Raw genomic sequence first — 22,951 nt, forward strand, 5'->3', positions numbered from 1 at the left:
GTATTTATTTCCCTGATTTATTCACACAAACATTCACCTCTCACCCCAATACACCAATATAGATAGTTCTTCATAAACACATCATCCACCCACATTGCAAATAAATACATATGCACTACTAAGCCAATGCCCTGTCCACTGTACAATGCACACATCACTACACACAAACACATGTCCTATCACACACGTCTATAGTGCTGTTATGCACTACAAAGCAGAAACAACAAAGTGTAATTCATTAATCAGTCAAAAATATTAAGCTTTGTTTTCACCTCTTTCCTATGATAGATACTAAACTCCAAAGGCCTTATTTGTCATTTAAACAAAGCTTCCCAAACCCACTATTGTTGTTCAACATGTTTGTGAGCTTGATGAACTTGTGTCTTTATCAATTTTCCTGCTATGTAACTGTAATAGTTTTTTTCTCATGCCAGATTCCTCCTGTCTCCTTAAGATATGCCTGTGCTTAGTCACAGACACAACTCACAGGATTTTCTTCCAAGAAGCAGAAATAAACAATTATGAGGTGTGAAGAGAAGTGCGAGGACACTGCTGGTGTGAGAGTGTGACTTTTGTTTTGCCTACCTTGTCCCAGGATTCCAAAGCAACAGACTTCCAGAGCACTAAGTTTTTTTTATCACCTCTCTTTTCTCAACTGCACTTGGGACTAAACAGAGCAAGGTTACATTTGTAATGCAAGTTCACACTACACAGAAATAAAACTGTGTCCCCCTTCCCACCTCCCCAGAGTATGGTCGAGCTATGTTTCTACAGACCGAGACAAGATGACGTAGGGCACATAGAAATGACATTTTCAGATAGAAATGTCACCTTTCCGCTCCGCAGTGAGTTGCCCCAATGAATAACATGGGATAATTTGCTGTAATGTCAACAGAATCATTACCAGGTTCTAGCTAAAATAGGAAAATTGGCACCACAGTGCAACTGTATGAACCTTGTTCATTAAATGCTGTTATTTCTTAACCATTTCCCTGCTAGAGGGATCTGACACTGTGTTACGGTTTCAGAATTCATGGATCATTTGTTTTACTCAAATTGTGTAATATTAATTAATCCAGTTAATTAAAAAAAAATCTGGTGCGACAAAAATAATTAGTCAGTGTGGTTTCACTTACATCAGAACTGCTGAGTAAAGTGAGAAAATTTTAATTTTGAAATGGAAAGATATATTGACATGAATTTAAAGTAACATGTCTTCCAGCATCTTAAAAAATCCAAATATCTCTCCATGCCACCAGTTGCTATAATTTATCTTATCTTTCCACTTCACAAGTCAAAACAACATTGTTTTTGAAAATATCTCATTGCTCAGTATGGACCTCATTTAGAGTCGTGCGCAATGTATGTCTACAATGCAAACTCAGGAGCACCTGCGGGAACTGCCCACAGCTCAGTAGGGTATTACGAGTGGGACACAACCCACTTGTAATACCCTACCGAGTTGCAGCCAGTTCCCGCAGCTAGCTAACTACTTGTGCCACCTCATTCTTGACGCACTTTTTCTCTCTTTTTTCACGTGTGTTCCGTTTGCGTCTGACTCCATCTAGGGTTTTATTTGCGGGTAGAAGCCCATAGTATCTTTATTATACACGTTCACGCCTACATAACACCACCTTCCGCCCTTTCCCTACAGAGACGCAAGCTGTCGCAAGTGTACACTGCGTCTGAAAAGCAGACGGAACAGGTACTTACTGAGCGTGCGCATCAGTGTGAAGATGAACGATGCACCAGAAACGGCTTTTGCGTTCGACTCTAAATGAGGCTCTATATGTGCTAGTCATCTCTTCTGACTCTTAAAAATACACGCTTTTAATTTGCATAATGCTTCATAAAATCTGTGTACAATACTTTATTTTCCTGCCTAAAATTCCTCACAATAAAAGTTAGATTATGATAAGGGGATTTTGGGAGGCATCCCAGGCACAAGGACAATACATACTGTAGGCACAGACTTTCACTATTTAAACTCTGTGGTGCAAGTATGACCAAAAGACAATGTGAGCTTGAGCTGAGCAAATGGCTTTGTATTCCAATAAACATATGGTGGGAAACCAGCTATAGAAAGGAATGTTGAGAGGGAACCTATGTCTTAAGCACTGCCAAAAGCTACATAGTCTTATTAATTTGTTACTGCTCACATTGTTCAATTAAAGTACTCCTTCACAAATTCAGGTAATTAGAACCTTTCATTATATTTTCATCATTACATTCAACATTTTTCATTTTAACGTCATATTTATGTGAATAGGTATAACTGTTTATCAGCACTGTCCACATTCCATGTTTTAATGTTGCAGGCAGTGGTCCAAGTGGACATTTAGAAGTGGTGTTATTGAAATTTAAAATTGGTGGTATGCAATATGTAATTGGAATGTCAATGAATGGAATTTGATAGTTTTATTATGAAAGCAGTAGAAGTGGATGTATGGCATACCCCCATATACACCCCCACTTCGACCATTACTCACAGAATGACATTTTATAATGCAAAAAAATATATTGTAAAATAGAGACAATGAAATGGATTCTCCATATAAAATTATTTGCCCCACTCCACCCATTTTAGAACCCTGTACCACCCATAAAATTTGTTTACTTACCTACTGCTTCCACTTAACTAGCTAATATTTCTAGCAATGATCAAGTAGTGTCTAGACACATCAGCAAACTGATCACCTTCTGGCTTCTACCCTGGATGAGGCACTGGTATTATCCTGAGGCATTATTTAATTATCTATATTTTTATAATATCCTTGTATGGTTAATGATACCTATATTCTCTTTCTGTATAACTAATGCGCATATCCTATTACCATCAAATGCACCCCAAATACATTATGCGTGGTAGAGGATAAGTATAAGAAAATAGTTAAGTTATGGATAATTCAGAACCAAAACTGTGCTTACTACATATAATATCTGACTAATCTCTGGGATTAGCCATCACGGTTTATGACTCAATAAGAAAAAGTCTGTCTCTCCAGAGCATAAACACATCACAGAACCCAGGGAATTCACTAACGCTAGGTGCATTATCTCTATTACTAAGAGAACAGTCAGGTATTTTTTGTAATAACAAAATAAAATATTTATGGCAGATTTTACTCAAGAGATGAGGGCCTTCAGTGTGGAGACTTAAAGTCTGAAGAGAAAAGAGCAAAGTGCAATGTGTTATCTGCTCATTTCAGAGAGTAAAGACCCTGTTATTTTTTCTTTAACTGATTGTCATCACATCTCATGCTTGGTCACAGCTCAGCAATGGAAGAAGGAAGCATGTGCACAGAACACAATACCAATATAGGACTCACTGAGCCTGCAAAGTCCTGAATATCAGATAAGTCTGTTTAGTAACATATTTATAATGTTGCAGAACTAAAATGAAGAATGACAATGTAAAAGAACATTAAAAGAAGTAAAGTTGAGAGTAGTGGAACGTGTTAAATGATAATATGTGCTTCTTTTTTTATATAAATACATTTTAATATAGGTCATTTAAAAAAAAACACATTTTATGACACTACATTTAGAATTACAAAATGTATGTTTCTATGGAATTGTTAGATTGTGAGTATTTGATTACAACATAGATATATAGGTAACTGGGAAAGTAGGGATTAGCTGCTGCTATAGGGCCAATCAGCTCAGTTACCTGTCACCCATGAAGTTCTGGTGCCCTGCTTTCCTCTGTGGTGTATTCAGTCAACAAGGAGAATACCGAGCTCCCTGTGAGTGACCACTTACACAGACAGGGATTTAAAGTCCCAGAATGCTGTGCACATGAGCAGGTATGCTGGAGCTCCATAATTAATCTCCACTCTGAGTTGAAAGGACCTCTGGTGTCCCCTTCCTCTTTGAGCAGTAAGTGTAAGAACGCCCAGCACCGGAGCAATATGAGGTGGCTGGCTATTAATTTAAGTAAAGAGAGGGCAAGGCAGGGTATCCCATCTCTGGAATCCTTAGGCTCCTCAGAATGTTGCAATGAGCCCTTAAAGTTCTAGTTAAGCCCCTGCTTCCTCCCCCTTTATTCAGACTCTTTCCATTTTAGGTACCCATGGAAAACTTCTAGATATTGGACTTCGAAATAAACACTTCATTGATTTGAGGCGCTTTATTTAGATTAGTAACATGCAAGCTTTGATATTTATTTTTTGCGCACCTCAATATATGCCCTTTCAACTTTTTGAAAAAGTGACTGATGGGTGGTAAGAAATGTATCTGCAAATAAAATTCCCAATAAACTTATAGTGACATAAAGGATTGGATTGATAAACAAGAAGGAGATAAAGTAGTACAGATAGCGGGAAAGGTCACCAATCATTTAAACTGTAAGATCTTAGGATATAGAAATTAAGAACATTTTACAAATTACTGAAAATACAATATTCTATTTAAATACCACATTTGCATTATTCACCAGAAGCATTACAGAGACAATGCAAAAAAAAAAATAGTAATTTGATTTTTCCTTTTTACATTTTGCTGCTCAGGTTGCACATCACATACAATGATTTGCATTGTAGGTACATATTAAACATTCACTTAGCTTAATTTTCTGCACAGTACAATACCAGCCTGGGTGGTCTTTCTGGTGAGAGAGGTGTCAGTCACATTAAGACAATCCATCTACAGAGAAACACACACAAACTCAAAATCTCTCCTGTGAATTTATTGACTAAAACCAGTTCCACAGAACCAATTAGCACCTTACAGGGGACGCCCAGCGAGCCTGATGGCGCCATCCATCTCCTGTCCACTTAACTGGTTAGCATTTGCTGGTCACATTTGTCAATGTCTTACATGAGCTGCATTTCACACCAGCCCTTCCTTCAAAGGACCTTAAAATATGACAGTTAAATACATAGAATAAGTGGGTAGGTAGATGGCTATACAGAGATGAAAAAATACAAGTATATTCCACATAGGAAGACCAAATAGATCTGTTGAACTGTTACACTAAAATAACAATCATAGAAGAATACACAAGTTACATTAGACTTATACTGATATACCAGTAATCTCCTGCAAACCATATTAGTTCTGACATCACCACTTTACTAAGCATTTCCTTAAGGATAATAATAATAATAATAATAATAATAATAATAACAATAATATCTAAAAAAAATTAACCAGCTATATTTTCTTTGTTTTATGGAACCCATTTCATTTAAAGTCCAGGATTAATAACAGAACCTTAATTCCGGAATACATATAATTTCTAAGATAACTCTGGGACTGCAAAAGAAAAAAATACAGATAGTCGGTTTATGGTTCTTTACCTTACTTGTACAACTAAACATACTGTAGATAAAAAAGTATATCACAAGTTTCTTAAGTTTCTTAATCGGTCAAACATTTGTGCCTTTAAATGGTAATAAAGTTATTCAGTGCTTTGCCATATCTTTACAGCAGTGGGGGGTATTCATACATAAATGTATATGACATAAAACATTTCCCACAACAATCTATTAATATTAGTAATATGTTCATAGCATGAGTAGTCCTTGTGAAGATCAGACAACCTAGCTCAGTAGGAAACCTTTTTTACTATTCAATGAACAGATCATCATTGAAAAGATCTTGGACACCATGTGCTCTCATTGTTTAGACTTAGTTTCTCTTTTTTTTTTCTTTTTACAGAGAATAGAACCCCACACGTCAGTTCCTTTTGAGAAACAGGGATACTCGCTTCTAACTTTTATCTTTTTTTTAAGAGTGAAAAAAAAAGCTCTGGTTGGAGAACAGTGAGAATGTTGAAGAGAAATGTCATCTCAGTGTGTGTGTTTCATTCTTTCACCATACTAAGGTTTATCCTGACGTTAAATGAATGCATTATGTTTAGCTCCTTGCAGGCAAGGAGTTAAAAAAATAGAGTGCTAGATTTAGGTCTGGGAGCAGAAATGAGCCATGAGAGGTGAGTGATGTAAAATATATGAGCTGTCAGAGGGAGAGAGTCACACACTCAGCTGGAATTACTGCAAAGAACAGCAGAGTGGATGTGACCTGTCAACCAGTGTTCAGTATGTCACTAATGCAGGGTGACACAGACACCTCTAATCAACTCCGCTGAACTCATCCTCATAATAGCAGGGATACCGAAAAATCTTTTTGATCATTAATAGGTGGATGGATGAGAGATAGATAGATAGATAGATAGATAGATAGATAGATAGATAGATAGATAGAATAATTTTCCAGGAAAATCAACTGTTCTTAGATTTTTAATTTTGCTGATCTACCCGCAATTAACATGGGGGAAAGTTTGAAAATGGTACTTCAAAGTCAAACCTACCACCACTTTATGACCACTCCTTCATCAATTTAATCTTTTACATTTTTCTCTTAAAACACTGCTCAGTTTAACTTCATTTATGTCTTAAATTATTCAGGAGCGGACACCAAGTTTGTCTTTATTACATGTATCACTTTTTGTGTTTGACAGTTGTTATTACATTGAAAAAAGTAGACCCAGTAATGTGCTTTTCCACAAAAGTGCATCCAGAAGGTGCAAAATGTGCCCCGTTGAAAGTATACCACAATATCTAATATCAGCCACATCAGAGGTATTGGAGAAATTAAGTCCTTTTGCAAGGTGAAAAATAATGTGCATCATCATTATTTATTTATTTAGATACTGCCACCAATTCCGCAGCGCTGTTCAGATAATATTTGTCATTCACATCAGTCCCTGCCCCTTACAGTTAAGTTCCCTAACACACACACACACACACACACACACACACAGGCTAGGAATAATTTTATCAGCAGCCAATTAACCTACTAGTATGTTTTTTTTGGGAGTGTGGGAGGAAACCAGAGCACACAGTGGAAACCTGCGCAAACACAGGGAGAACATACAAACTCAACACAGATAAGGCCCTGTTTGGGATTTGAACTCATGACCCAGTGTTGTGAGGCATTAGTGGAAACCACGCTGCCCCACTTCACAATAGCAAGAAATGCCCCCTTAAATTTACACTCTCCTTGATCTCATTTAAAAGATATTGTCCTGTACAACAAAATCTATTTTTTGCATGTGGGTGCAAATTAAGGCATTCATGAGCCTAATCTAAGAATGTCCCAAATCAGCCCAAGTCAACCGAGTGCAGTGATCATAAGGGGGCACAGCGTGGTGATGATGAAGGGGCACTGTAATGTGTGTGTGTGATGGCACAGAAGGCTTGTGGTAATATGTGTATGATGGCACAGGGGGCATGTGGTAGTGTGTGTGTGTGTGTGTGTGTGTGTGTGATGGCACAGGGGGCTTGTGGTAGTGTGTGTGTGTGTGATGGCACAGGGGGATTGGGGTAGTGTGTGTGTGTGTGTGTGTGTGTGATGGCACAGGGGGCTTGTGCCACTGTAGTGTAAGGTATGTGGTGGCTAATTAATGGGTGTAATCTTGTTTGTGGGGTGATGGTGGGGCAATTTAATAGTGGGGACTATTCATTTAAGATGTAGGGGTGACTATGAATTATTTAATGGCAGTGATGGTTGCGGGAAATAGGTATATTTATGAAATGTAGATACTATTAATTTACTGCTGGAGCTGTTTGGAGGTCGGGAAATAGGTTTATTTATTAAATGGGAATACTATTATTTTAATGTTGTGGTTGAGGAAAGGCGTAAGTATTAATCATGGGTGCTATTGATTTAACGCCGGGTCTGGTTTGAATTTTCTAAATGTACCCATTTTTTTTCAGAATATGTCCCCCAACATCCCAGGAACCAGACAAACTGCTGCTAAAGAAACCTGCAGCCACAGGTGGTGAAGGTGATAAGAACAGGTAGGAAAGAGCAGTACAGTCTGAGAAATGTTGTGATTCCCAATTTTTGGTGACTGTTCTGCCCAATGTAAGAGGCAGGCCAAGACTGTGAACTCCTTATGTACACACTGCATTCTTTGTATACTACTGGTGCTAGATGTACTGAAAGTTAGGAGTTCTGGGACATATGTCACACTTCGGCGAGCAGGAACTGCACCCTTTTGCCAATGGTGTACACAACAATGCAGTTTTTTATTCTGTAGGAGGGTGGCCTAGTGCTTCTCGTCTGCTAGCTAAGCCCCAATGATGCATAACCACGTCCCAGTTGTATAAAAACACCCAAAATCACTTTTGCACCGCTGCAGTGCGGCGTCGAAATTTGTTTTCCATGCTAAACTATAAGGGGGGGCCCCATGAAGTTGTTGAACTGGGGCCATGAATTCCACTTGGCAGCCCTGACTACAGGAGGACAACATTCGGCATTCACCTGAAACTCCATATTTGTCTCTTGATGTTTCCATCTCTCCCTGGATGCAAGCTTCACATCTCAAAAAGTCTGTTTTGAACTCTCTTATTTCCTTCTCATGACAAGAAAGTTTGTTTTTATCTATTAGTTTATTTCCCTCCAACATCCCCTCTCTTTAATCAGCCTGCTGTACTAATTGTTTAGCCACTTGTTCTCCCCTGCAACAGCTGTTTCAGTCTTCAGTCTTTCAATCTTTGTATTTTCTAGGCTACTCAAAACTTTGTCTGCCTTCACAAGTATGAGAAATTTAAAGTTTGAACTGGTCTTTTGCCAGCTCTCCGATTTCATAACTCTGCAAGAACTCAATTGCTACATCTCCTGAACCTCATCACTTCCACCGACTCTCCCACATGGCTCCCCACATCATTACTTCATACTATATGCTCAAGCCTATCCCTTTTATTCTCTGGCACTTCCCACTCCACCACATACTACCCCCCAAACATCCAATCCCGCCAACCTTATTCCCATCCTTCCTCTTAAACATCTTCCACTGTCCTGCGCACTCTGGAATGCAAGATCTGTTTGCAATAAACTCACTCCCATGCATGACCATTTCCTCTCCCATTTCTTTGGTATCCTGGCCCAAGAGAAATGGAGATCTCTCCCTATGATACTTCCCTTGCTGTACTTTCCCATTGAGGACTTTACTTCCATATTCCCTGTCCTGGGGACCGCTAAGGAGGTAGTGTAGGTGTCCTACTGACTCCTGACTTCAAATTCAGTGTTATCCCCCCTGACCCTTTCCTCTCCTTCTGTGAAGTTAACCCCATATGCCTCTTCTCCCCTCCCCACTTTCATGTTGCTGTCATGTATCTTCCCCCTGGCCCTTTCTCACAATTTCTTGATAATTTTGCCACCAGGTATTCCCATTTTCTCTCTTCTGATATTTCCACTATTATTATCTGTGATTTTAACATCCCTACTGACTCTCCTATTACTGCCGCTGCCTCTAAACTCTTAACTCTCACTTCCTTCTATGGCGTATCCTCACTCCCTGGACCTAGTGTTCTCCCATCTCTGTGACATCTTCAACGTCTCCAATTCTGTCTCCCCTCTCCCTCTGACCACAATCTCCTTTCCTTTACCTTCTCATTATCCCTTGCCCCCCTCTCCCACTCAAAGTTGCTTGCATGCTGTGTCCCATCAACAGAATTGTCTTTGAATCCTCCCTTGAACCCTTCATGCCCCTAAGTTTCTGTCTCACTTTATCACTCCACTTTCTCTGTTGCCCTTGATAGTGCAGCCCCAGCCACCCCATTTCACCTTCTGCTAATCTAAACCCCAACCCTGGCACTCCCCATTTACTCATCTCCTCCAAAAGTGCTCTCTCGCTCCTCTGAATGCCAATGGAGGTAATCCCACTCCATCACTGACTTCATCCACTTACCTACTACTATTTTGCACTCTCTCTTGCCAAACAAACCTATTTCACATCCCTTATCTCCTTCCTGTTCAATAAACCCAGATGCCTCTTTGCTACCATTAACTCTCTACTGTGTCCTCCCCCACCTCCTACCCTCTTATCCATGTCACGCTTCAAAGTAAATCACTGCAATGGGATGTGATGAAGAATAAATGTGTTTATTGCTCAGAAAGTGCAGGTAAATGATATAAACCCAATATAGCTGAATTTGCACAGTGAATACTGCAGACACAGGTAGAATGGAAGATAGAGAGATATCCGAAGCAGTTGTGTAGCAGCAGGATGTGGAGTCCAAGAGCACAGAAGCAGCAGGGGGAACAAACCATAAGGAAGACAAAGAAACAACAATGACCAGCAAGGTATACTGGGAGTAGCAGGTATAAATAGAGAGACAATCAGGTGCTGGTTATTAATTAGTGCAGCAAGGTACTCCTAGTAACAGGAAGAAACAAGTACAATAACAGCACATCTGTTAGATAAGAGATAGTGCAGGAGAACATTCAATGAACACAATAAAGTCCAATAAATCCCTGAGGCAGGATCTGCCGAGATGAAGCAGCATCCTGATGATGCTGCAGAGGAAGCGAGGCAGATCCTACAATCCATCACCGCTCTTGACTTTGCCACCTACTTCAAAAACAAAAATGACTCTATCCACAATGATAACTGTCCTCACCAGACTCTCTTCCCACATCTGTCCTATTACTCACTCTGCCACCCTTTGCTCCTACCCTCCTGTAACTGTGCCTGAGATCCTCACTCTTCTTTCCTCTGCTTCTTTCACAACCTATCCCCTTGACCCTGTCCCCTCCAAGTTCCTCCACTTACTCTCTCCCAAAGCCTGTCATCACATTGCTCACCTCTTTAGCCTCTCTTTCCACTGGCATCTTCCCCTTGGCCTTCAAGCACACTCTCATATCCCTTATTTTCAAAAACCCCTCTCTTGACCCATTCTCTCTTTCCAACTATCAAACTATTTTGATGCTTCCCTTTGCTTCTAAAATTGTCAAACAACTTGGCTTCAATTGTCTGACCCAATTTCCCTCTTCCCACTCTATTCTTGACACTCTCTGTTCTGGCTTTCATTTACTTCACTTTACTGAAACTGCCCTCACTAAAGTAACAAATTACTTACTCTGGACTGAGTCCAATGGTCACTTCTCCCTTCTCGTACTCCTTAACCTCTCTGCTGCTTTTGACACTGTTCATTTTCTTCTTCTCACCACCATTCACTCCCTAGGTCTCCGTGAAACTGGGACTAGAGAAATGGCGGCAGCTGTGGGACCGCGACATCTTGGGACTGGAGGCAGACATGCTGCCTACAAGGGGGCCCGCTACCTCATCCTTAATTACACGCAGAGGTCTCTCCCCACACCCTCTCTCATATTTCAGGAGCAGCTGCTGCTTAGAAGTGGTGCCTGCTACCTCCCTTAATCAACTGCGGAGGCCCCCTCCCTTAATAAATTTTGTCTGCACCCAGGGTTGGTGGGCCCCCTCTCTGCTGTTGGGCCCCATACTGCTGTACTCCCTGTACCCCCTTGCTGGCAGCCTTGGCTGCTTCTGTTGTTAGGGCTGTTCTGTGACAATTTCATTGTTAATTTGACACCTATTTTGTCCAATGCTGCCACAAAATACAACAGCTAAGTGTTTTTACAACAATAAAGCTCTTGCACCTGCTTTTCTGGACATACATATTTCCATATCTACAACATGCATAGGTTTGCCAGCCATTTGTAAATACCATCACAACACCTTTGTCAGTCATACCTATGCATAGCTCAAAGTCAAACAGTGAAAAGTCAAGTACTGCCTACCTGTGTTCCTATGAATACTCACCTTGTAGAACGAACTTTACCCAATTTATTTTGTTTTATTGGCTTGTTCCAGAATTTTTTCTGTTTCAGCATCAGTGATTTATATTGAATTCCATTTTTTCCTCTAATAGAGCAAAAGTTCTTAACCTTTTTTCAGTCCATGATCCAAATTAAATTTGGGAGACAGCCAGACATGTTTCAATCGCAAAGCTAAAAAAAGAAGTTTTGTCACCCAAATTGTCAAACTGTCACTCTTCCCTGTTTGTATGCTAATTCAATTTCTACCAACATTTTCAGTAAAATGCAACTGTTTCTTTTAAACAAGTATACTGGAAGGTTTTTATTTTCTTTATTTAAAAAAAATGAAAAGAAAATGCAAAAAATATAAAGTTGACTGTCACAGAGCGATCATACTGCACAAGTCATATGCTCACTTTGTCAATACCGTAAAAGGTATATGTCAGAAGGTATGCATGAGTGGACATCAGTAGCAATATAGTTATGTTATATAGAATATATAATTAAGTGAAAAAAATTAAATGAGAGTATATCAAAATGATGCCCACAATGATAATTTCACCAACATATTATCGCGACAGCAACATATCAATGGCTTGAGTATTATTAATCATACTACAGCACTAATGTTTTTACATGTAGAAAATTCTGTGCATACATTTAAATTAATCTATTGCTAAAAAATGCTCTTAAGGAGAAAACGTCATCATTTGCACTATGGTGTAACTAGGCTGAAAAGTATTCACTATAGTGTGTATGGGCAGGGAAATGCTAGAAATCCTGAATCTTTACTACTAAATATCTAAAATCTGTCTCTCGCTCTCCCTCCTTACATGAGATGTGCAGGACACACTGCAATTGTTAAGCTGTATCTCTACACTCACTAAAAGCGCAAAATATAGTACATGCCAGGGACCATCAACCTTGTCCTTAGCATAACAGTCCAAAGAAATATAAGGCAGTGCTCCAAGTATCTTTTTCAATATAAAAATAGATGGTTATTATATATTAATCATTGAATGCCTATATAAAAAAAATGTGGTACTTGTTAATTATACAGGCACCACTTCCACAAATACAGATGCCATGCCACCTTCAATTATACACATACAATACATAAATAAAAATAAAAATAAAAAAATTAAAGTCTTTTTACAATTTTGAACAATACCTCTATGTCCTTAATTCCGCAATTCAGTAGTTCTTTGGTGTGGCTCCTGACCTAATTGCAAAAGGTGGTATCAGAGAGCTTAAATTTCAGTGACCAAGTTAGGGAAGTAATTCAAGTCTGTCTGGTCTATATGTGTGTATGAATATGGCACAGAAGAGTCATGACCAATCCATGCTGCATTCATATCACACAAAGATATGGATCACTATGGCACTAGAACACTGGTTGTGCTTTCTCTTCCTCTTGACTGGCAATTGTGATCAGGTAACAGCAGGGGTCATGATCAAGTGTGATCCCAGTTGGATGGGGGAGGTCAATATGAAAACTCACCGTTTTCTAAGGCGCCATTATACAAATTGCTATCCCAACTTTACCCATTATATGCATGCTAATTGCTAAATGTATTAAGCTGTGGTTTAGCAAACTGCCAGAAAACTGCCATCTATAATTGACAGAAAAAGATAGGTGGGTTTGACAGGCGAGATTGCTAAAATCGCCATGCTTTTGCAGACCTATGATGGCTGGAAAAAGACCCCAAGAATGTGTAATATTGTTAATATAATGCCAATATTTTTAAATGGTTTTACTTCAATTTGTAATGTAATAAATAATCTTATTTTTTCTTATGAAGAATAAAACTATTATAATTACATATTGTATTAAGGTAGTTGGTGAACGAGTATATGCCCCTGCCAAGGTATTGGAAATAGCAGTTTCTTTCTTTTTGATGCATTATTTGGCCTTTAATCTAAATTTATACATACCAATTTAGGAAAACAGTGATTAAGCAGAGTAGTTCTGAGCATAAGCTCATGTGGACAATACAGAGAAGGAAAGATTGGTCATAGAAAGTCTCATACAAACCTTTTTTTGCATTTTAGAGCTTGGCATAATCATGTGTAATTACAACAAATATTTAAAACAAACATGGAATATATAGGTTGTTTTAATTTATTTTACACCATTCCCCATTAGTGAGGTTTACACTGTTTTGTATAACTGAGTCTCCCTTACTCTGGTATGTGTAGCTTAAAACCAAAATTAGCTTCCAATGACCATACATAGAAGCATCTTATGATTATATAATATTGACATATTATCAATGCGCAACATATATGGTCTATCAGAATGTTTATGTTGTACATAAGCCCAAATGTATTTATTACACCTTGGTTCAGGAGCAAGAACCATCAACTAATGTAATTTCGGTAAAATACATTTAATAGACATTTTTTAAGTTTGAAAAAAATCTTAAGCACAACAGTGTAATTTAACTTGCATAGAAACAGAATGAGACGCTTTAATTATTGTAATATATATTTTCCCTTTAACCATTTGATGGTCTTCTGGGGTTTAACTTGACCCTGGATGTCTGCCCCCCTCCCCCCCACGGACTGCACCCTGCACTTGGTTGGAGTGGTAGGTGCAGATGTAGCCGAAGTGTTGGGCTGGCTACTTTCTGTAGTACTTTTTGTTGAATTCCTCTTATTATGGCCCTTTCAATGCGGCTTGTTGAGGCTACAAAAATTTAGCTAAGCTGTCTAACCAAACCTATCAAACTATTTGTAGGCTATTTGTATATATTTGAGGTCTATGTAGCAGAGAACATTTGAATTCTTGTGTTGTGAGAACTCTATGGACTTCAAACCTTTGCTCATGTATTGGCTTACATTGCGCATATGTAATCAAAAATTGTAAGTGTATCTGCTGAAATTCTCTTATAGCTGATGCCATGTCTGGATGAGAGGGTATTTCAGCAGACATTGATACTTCTACAGCAGGCTGCTCTTGTTCCTGCCTAAATATGTGTAAGTATTAAAAGTTTTGGACATGATTTATTTTACTTGTATTTCGTGGTATACATCTTTTTTGGGCAGGAGGAAACAATGTAAGTATAATAATATTAATACATTTTTTTTTTAAGATAAACTCATCTGTTACCTACTCATCTTCAATAGCATGATGTGAGGACAATGGGGCCTCCTGATGTTCTGAAGAAGCTGTAGAATGAACCATGGGAAAATAAATTGCTTAGTTTATCAAGCATGGAAAATATATTTTTTCCTGCAATCAAAAATAAACATACGCATGACATATTCACACAAGTGCATGTTTTATTAAGTTTGGATGCTCTTGAAAGCATGTTATTAGTTTGAACTATGCAAAAATTGTGTATTTTTTAATCTCATTCACTGTGAAAACATGTAACTATGTAAGTACAGTATACACCCAGCATGCATAAAATGATCTATACTTCACCCATGACTGCATATTGTTTAAATTCAAGAAATGCTTAACCATGTCCCAATCCGCTCACAGTACATCCCGCTTTACTCATACTATGTCAATGTCCCTAAGGTCCCACCTATTTTCAAAACAGTCATACCCTTTTGAGTGCCTGAATTCAGGACTATTGGCATGTATGCTGGTTGATCTGGTATCATGGAAGTAAACAGTGACAAATAAACTGAAAATTATCCATATCTTTCCCTGTTAAAGTGATCAGTAAAAGCAGCTCTGCCCTATTAGACCACATCTCAGCTCTTCACTCTGATTACTCAGTTGTTCCTTCCACTGACCGCATATAGAAGATATAATATCACAAGCTCTCCCATACATGCTGAGAGTTACTGTATATTATGGCTGCAGAAGGTTATTTTAGCCTTACAGAAAAGTGTAAAGCAGGAACTGCTCCGTATGATGTATCAAATTGGTTCAAGTAAGAAAAAAAAATTCTGACTCCAACACAGCAATCACATTTCACTCTGGATCCTGGTAATCGGCTTCCACCATAGGTCATGGCACTCAGATTCCATTCCCCAGCACAGAAAATTCAATAGTGTTGTGCTGTAAATTGAATTTAGCCAATAAAACATCAAAACTATTTTAGTTGAGCTATAATTTGAGCCTTTGTATGATAATTTGCTGTCGTCTGTCTATAGATGCATTTTGATGTCCTCTGACTGCTTTAGATCCTATCTCCCTATACACACTAGGTAAATACAGCAACATGTACAAATGTTTCTAATGTAACAAAGCAATAAAGCCTATACACAGTTCTTGACAATACTTAAGATAATAATCGCTACTATTTTAGAGGTTTTCACCCTTGTGAATTGCAAATATCACAATCTGTAAAAGCACTAAAATATCACTTATTGCTAGCAAAAATGGGCAAAACATTTTAAGTAAGTGTTATGCAAATGTAGTCCTAATACAGGTAAAGCTTACATGCCTAAAACAGTATAATTTACACCTCCATTGCTAGCCAAGATTCTACATTATTTTACAATGAGACACGTTTCCAGTACCTGCAAAAATTCACTTGAGTTTCTTCCTTTGCTTTGCATATGCTGCCTGTTGAACTCTCCCAGAATATCTTGTAACATGCCTAACTGTATTGCCTACAACGGCTGACCACTGCATAGGTGACACAATCTCAATATGTAATTTTCTCTGCTCAGTGGTTGAGTCTAGAGTACAAGAATACGCATGTACTTAAGCTCATTGTACAGAAATTCTTTCACATTTACTAAGACATTGAATATATAACAGTTTGCCAGGGAACATCTGTGCACAGTTTAACAAAGCAAATTGAGCAAGAAATACTGTTATCACAATAGAAAGATGATTTTAGCATTTGCAACCTTTTGCCCATTTTTATTTTTTTTGCTAGATCAGTTATTAAGTTGTAGGCAGCAGGATAATTAGGGTGATCATTGCAACAAGCTGTCACTCTCGCCAAATCAATGTTCAAACCATGGTGATCAGGCAAATGATGATGGTGATGGTGATGGTGCTGGTTAGGTAAGTATTGATGTTGTGAGATAAGGACTAATAATTGATGAAGATAAAAGACAGAAGATGATGTTGTGGGTGGTGGTCAAGAATTTGCATTCAAGGCACACAGAATGTGGATATTCATTTAAGGTGACGTGTTTAGAAATTACGTTGAACATAAATTATTATTTATTGGCAACTGTGTAGAAATCATATAACAAGTTAAAATGAGGGATAGTCTTCAGTCTTTTATAGGGCAAGAAAAGGAAAAGTTTCCAAGAAAAAAATGGCTCTTTATCACAAACCCTCCACCTGCCACACACACACACACACACAAACACACACACACACACACACACACACACACACACACACACAAAAATGTGGAGGTGAAACCATTGCCTCTGTGAACCTGACATGTATTAGCTGCCTGCTTCAAACTCTGTAACAGTGACTGCCAGAAGCAGGTAATGGCAGTAGTGTGCAGGGCCCTCTTAACAACATTTTGGGCCCCCAGGCAAAGCAGTGCACCAGGGCCCATATATATATACATATATATATTAAAAAAAAAAAAGTGATTATATATATTGGCCCTGCAGCCCAGGGGGGCCTGTCGGAGGCAGCACAAAAAAAGAAAAACCTGGAAAAAAAACTCTGCAATGGATGTCGGGCGGGCGTGTTGACGTCACGCCTGACATGCACTGCTAGCGCCGTACGGAGGAGGAGACCAGGGAGGGAGTCGGATCGCCAGCTGACCGCAAGGTAAGTATTTTCTTCTTTTTTTTTTTTCCAGGTTTTTTTTTTTGTGCTGCCTCCGACGGGTCCCCCTGGGCTGCAGGGCCCCCGGGCACCTGCCCATTGTGCCCAATGGGAAAGACGGCCCTGGTAGTGTGCCAACCCTGGAAACAGTAAAGTTACTTGGGTTGAAACAAAGAGTTTGAGCAGGAGTTTGGCACAGCTGGAAGCATTCTGCTGATGGACCCTTTGATAACACAAATATCATGTCGGACAGCTACTTGATATATAACCGGACCTACCCCTCCAAGGGTCTACAACATAAGTTTATTTACTCCGAAAACTAAAGAATTGTCTGCTGCTTAAATTGAGCAATAGTCCATTACTAAAATACATTTAAAAAATATGGGGAAAGGCAAATTGTACAAAGCAGCAACTGTAAATGCGCTTATTTAACATGTCCCTGGTAGCAGAGATGCCCCAGTTTTTTTAAGAAATTGCTAAAGAACTAGTTCATCAAATTACTTCTACAATTTAAAGATTGAATAAATTCTTGAACTTTAGATAAACTCAAAAAAAAATTAGCTAATTTCAACATGCGCATGCTTGTTTGAACTTAAATAGCTACATTGAAGAGCATTTTTAACACTATTTCATACACACAGATAATTTGAACTTCAAACTCAGTACTGTTTGCTATTAAAATTAAATAATTTCTAAAACAAAAAACTATAAAATATATCCACGGAGGCTCAAGAATGCAAAAAGGCAACATCTTATAGTGTATTTTAGCGTCTTTTGACTGGCTGTTAACACAAACTTCCAATTTGAGTTAAAAGCTTTAATTTAGGGGTTAAAGCAAACAATTTAATTTAATGTAATAAGTTTCAATCAAATTTGAAACTGGATCCAAGAGTTTCAACATCTTTACCTGGCACATCTGATGCATCCAGCGTCAGAAACCAAGAATGCACACGTCAAAACACGTTACTGCTCAGACTCATGATCCATAACCTGGAATTGTTCAGGGTGAGTAATTCACATTTTATGCACTTGTATAGCAGTGTGTTCAGATCCCATTCACCAAAAGACTACCTTTAATAACAGACACAGCAAACAGAAGAGTGCGGAAACATGAGACTATCTGTTGCTAAAAAATGGTGGAAACTTATTTTGATTGTTATTTTGTACTGCTCCCACAATTGTATCATGCTGTCTGATTGTCAGCTTGAGTTGCATGGATAGAGCAGAACCACCAATACGCAACGCTGTCAGAGGCACTTGCAGCAGATATGAATTCCTCACCAAAGGCTTTTCCTTTCTGCAAGGGACTCTATTGCTGTTTTAGCTATCTTAGTGCAGACAGGAACCTCTGCAGTTGCACTCAGTCTGTTCCAAACAGCGTCGGAAGATGTTGGTAGAGGGTGGAGGTGGCTACATGCCTTCCAGTCCTACCTCACTATGGTACTGCAGAGAATTCAAGTAACTGTCATTGAGTACTTTACAGAGCCTCCTTGTCAGGTATGCATGGGAATAATGAGATTGTGTTGCAGGGAAAAGCATTATGGAGTTTCCTGTAGTTAATCAGGTTCATTGTACAATGTACATTGTACATAAATACACACTCAGAATCAGGATCAGGCTCATAGAAAGTGTATATATGTGTGTGTGTGTGTGTGTGTGTGTGTGTGTGTGTGTGTGTGTGTGTGTGTGTGTGTGTGTGTATGTGTGTGTGTGTGTGTGTGTGTGTGTGTGAGAGAGAAAGTGAGGGGTAGATGTATCAAGCTCTGATTTTTTCAGCGATTTTATAAACAACGATTTGATCCCCCAAGTCGCCATATGTATTAAGTAGCGATTTTCAGTCTGATATCTAAAATCGCTATTCGTCTTTTGCAATTTACGTCGACTTTAAACTATCCCCTATTTATCAAACTCAGCCGTGTTTAGCTGAAAACTGCCATTTAATAGGCAATACTTATTTCTGATTGGTTGCAAGTTTTAAGGGCAAACACGCAATATTTTGACCTCACTAGCATTGTAAAGAGCAAGGCACTATTTATTTGAGTTGATAGGGATTTCAGGAGTTAGAGAGAGAGGACTGGTAAGTCAGGGAGAGTGTTATTGATGTGTAAAGGAGTGAGGAAATTATATTTTGTTGTTTGTGATTTTATTTATCTGCCCTTGTTTGTCTTCTTGTCTGTCTGTTGTTTAAGATTTATTTTTTGTTGAGTGTTTTTGTCCTGCTTACCGTATTTCCCCTGTCCTTGGTTTGTTTGAAATACCGCTTTCATACTGCCGCCCCAGCAATATCCCGGGTTTTTCAAGCCGGGTTTTTGCCGGGGCTCGGAGCGTCCCAGCTCAGAAACACCATTCATACTGCACCTCGGACCCGGGAATTTCCCGGGTTGACCCCATTCCTACTGCACACGTCTGTGCCCTGGCAATTTGTGGGAGTCATCACCAGAGCAGTTTTCATTGGCTGAAAAATGGTGATGTCATTAAAGGTGACTGTTTTTTTGACGCATAAAGATGATGCAAAAGTGGGTGGTGATTGTTTACCACATTACTTTTCATCATGGCCGACGACTCACTTTTGTGTAGCCCAGAGTTCATGTTTACTAGTGTGTTTTTGCTGTTTTATGCAGCAAATGAAGGCCACTAACTTTGGGAAACCTATTCCACCATGTAGGTGCCTTTCTATTATGTTGTGGTGGTATGCTACCCCTGGAGAATACCGGACAATCTCCTGCTTGTTTGGAGTGGGGATATCCACCGTGTGCACTCTAGTGCATGAAGTCACCATGGCATTGCTGGAAGCCCTGTATCATCGCTTCATCTCCTTACCACAAGGTCAGCACCTGGATGATACAATTGCAGGATTCCTGAAGCGTGGGTTTTTAGAAAAAGAGCAATTTCTACCTGAGTGGAATGTGCAGGAATCTGAAATGCCAGTGTTGTCAGTGGACTCCAGTACTTTTGAAGGAGAGCGCACAAATACCTCTGCTGAACTTATTAGGACCACCCTCACTGCCAATTTGACCTCAATTGTTTGAATGTACCACACAAATGTAAAAGTAAAAAAAAATGTTTATTTCACATATTGTATTTTGTTTGGTACATATTTCCTCATATGTCTCTTCACAAAAATATAAAATGACACAATACAAAAGTGCTTACTTGCATGTAGAAAAAAAAAATATATATATACAGAAGTAGTAAACAGAAGACACAAATGTGCCCAAACAATAAGTGCAAATTTGCTTTTCACGTAATATGTGAAGCTAACGGCGTGATTCCAGATCACACGTAACATACATGATAACAATTAACTGTTAAACATTTGTCCCTAAAACATGATTATTACAATTGCCGATATTGTAGCATTTCTGGTTGTGGAGTGGTTTGGTTACCTGGTGGGTATTCTATGTTGGAGTTACCCATAGGTTGAGCATGTTGTGTATTCTGTACCGGGTTTGGAGGGTTATTGTTGCCTAACATGGGTTGCCCCCGCTGGTACATAGGATAATGTCCGTCATAATAGTAAGGACTTGGAGGAGGTGCCTGCACCCGTGAGAGGAGTCTGTCCATGAATCCCATCATACAGTCACGATTTTCGCGTAACACGCGTTCCTGCATGTTCATGATTTGCATGAGGAAAGAGTCCTGGAGATCACACTCATTGTCCATGAAACACTGCAGTTGTGTATTCTCGTGTTCCCTCATGGTGATGTCCATCTCCCGCAGTTGATCCATCATGACAGTTGTCATTGTTTTAGTTGCATCCTCCATTTTGTTGGGCCTTTTGCGTTTTTTAGGAACGTTGTAAACTGTACGTAGAAAAAAACACAGTAAAACATACATTAGAATATATAATGTGGCAGAACAAAAAAGCAGTGTTGTAAGCTGATATGTGCTTGATGCCTCCTCCCTCTTGCCCAGTAGTTTTGCACTGCAACATACGCGTGTTAATGTTTTAATACTTTGGAGTGTATTATATTTGTCTTTTGGGCTTTTTGTTGATATAGTTCTCTTTTTTAAGTTATGTAGATATATTGGTATTTGGTTTGCATTTATGTTGATATACTTCTCTTTTTTTGCCAGTTATGTTCAAACTTTTTTTTTTTTTAAAGTTATGTAGATATATTTATTGGTATTTGGCTTGCATTTCTATTGAAATAGTTCTCTGTTTTTGGCAGTTATGTTTATACAGTTAATTTTTTTTGACAATTATGTAGATATATTGGTATGTATATATAGTTGGTTATTATGTGAGATTATTAAAGATACTTACTGTTGGAGCGTAAACTGGGATCTGGCGTAGACTTTGACACCGGCACTGGTTCTGGCTGCGTTTCTTGCGAAGTATCTGTAACGACTTGCGCAGCAGGGAATGGCTGTGAATCGTTCAGTTCCTCCAAAGAAATGTTGGTGTCATCTGTTGTGGCAGAGCACTCCAGTTCTTGGGTGTCTTCTATAGAATCTTCTATTATTACCATTGCGGCCTCGCTTGTCTGTGTGCTCTCTGGTGGTGTTGGTATAGCCGCATCCACATTGCTAGAAGATGACAGCGCAATTGGATTTGTCAGAGGAGAATGTCCAAAGACCATATTGCACTGGTCATAAAAGGGCCAGTCCATTCTTGCAGCGCCACTTTTGCGCCTGTTGTGGTCATGGACTTTAGTGTACTGCTTCCTCAGGGACTTCAATTTGTTCAGGACTTGTTGCTGTGTCCTCTTTATGCCACGTTATGTGAGTATTTTGGCGATGTTGTAGTACACTGTGGCATCCTTCACAGTCCCAGTCACTTGCCTTCGAATTTCTTCCTCCCCTCTGACATTCAGCAGCTCACGCACCTCTTCCTCCATCCAGTGTGTCATAATTGCTGTTAATACACACTTTTTCAGTGAAATAAAAGCAATTTTCTCCAACAAACTCCGATTCTGCTTCAGCTTGATCTGCACTCCACCATCCACCATTTCTCCTAAACTCCTTCTTGAATCTTCCACGGGCTCCCACCGATGACATCATCCTCCAGAGACAGGCAGACAGCCAATCAGCTTGTTTTCTGTGCAACCCAGGTTGAAAAACCTGGGTTGCACCATTTATAGTGCAGGCAACCCGAGTCCGATCCGGGAATTACCCCTCGATAAATCCTGGGTTGAAGACCCTGGTTTTTAGACCCGGGATTTTTGACTTGTACCATTCATACTGCACCAAGACCCGGGTCGTTTGAGCTCACCCCGGCAAAAAAACAGGGATTTTGGTGCAGTATGAATGGGGTATTATTTTGTATTTCCGCTGTGTGTTCTTTGTAAGTATTTTGTTTGTCTTTCCCTCTGTGTACTTTGTCTGTGAGGATGGTAAGAGGAAAGAGAGATGAGGAGGCTAGATAGAGTGGGAAGGAGGAGAGAGAGGAGCTAGGAGGTGAGGAGCAGCAGGAGGAAGAGGCAGACCCTACTGTGGGCAAAACCAAGTCTGGCCGCAATGTCCGTTTTAGTTTTGCGTAGAAATGCACACTAATTCACAACTCAGTTCCTGTATATGAGTGCCTATTGGACAGTCTAGCTGCCAAAACCAGTTTTGCCCAAAAAAAGCAGGTGTGGACAGCATTGTGTGATGCCGATGATGTGGTAGGCCCCATTAAACGCACTGTAAATAACTGCCACAAGCGCATCAGTGACATCAAGCGCAGAGTCA

At 39.3% G+C, this 22,951-nt stretch overlaps 1 long non-coding RNA gene across 1 annotated transcript in view; it reads left to right on the forward strand.

Moving 5' to 3' along the window:
* LOC142100075 (uncharacterized) overlaps nucleotides 1-22,951 on the forward strand; it is a 75,993-nt gene that overhangs the window by 18,650 nt on the left and 34,392 nt on the right. The window contains exon 2 of the long non-coding RNA XR_012678686.1: nucleotides 14,464-14,547. This is a non-coding gene — a long non-coding RNA (uncharacterized LOC142100075). The remainder of the gene's footprint in view (nucleotides 1-14,463; nucleotides 14,548-22,951) is intronic.

The sequence above is a fragment of the Mixophyes fleayi genome, chromosome 8 (genome assembly GCF_038048845.1).
Source record: "Mixophyes fleayi isolate aMixFle1 chromosome 8, aMixFle1.hap1, whole genome shotgun sequence".
Classification (NCBI taxonomy): domain Eukaryota; kingdom Metazoa; phylum Chordata; class Amphibia; order Anura; family Limnodynastidae; genus Mixophyes; species Mixophyes fleayi.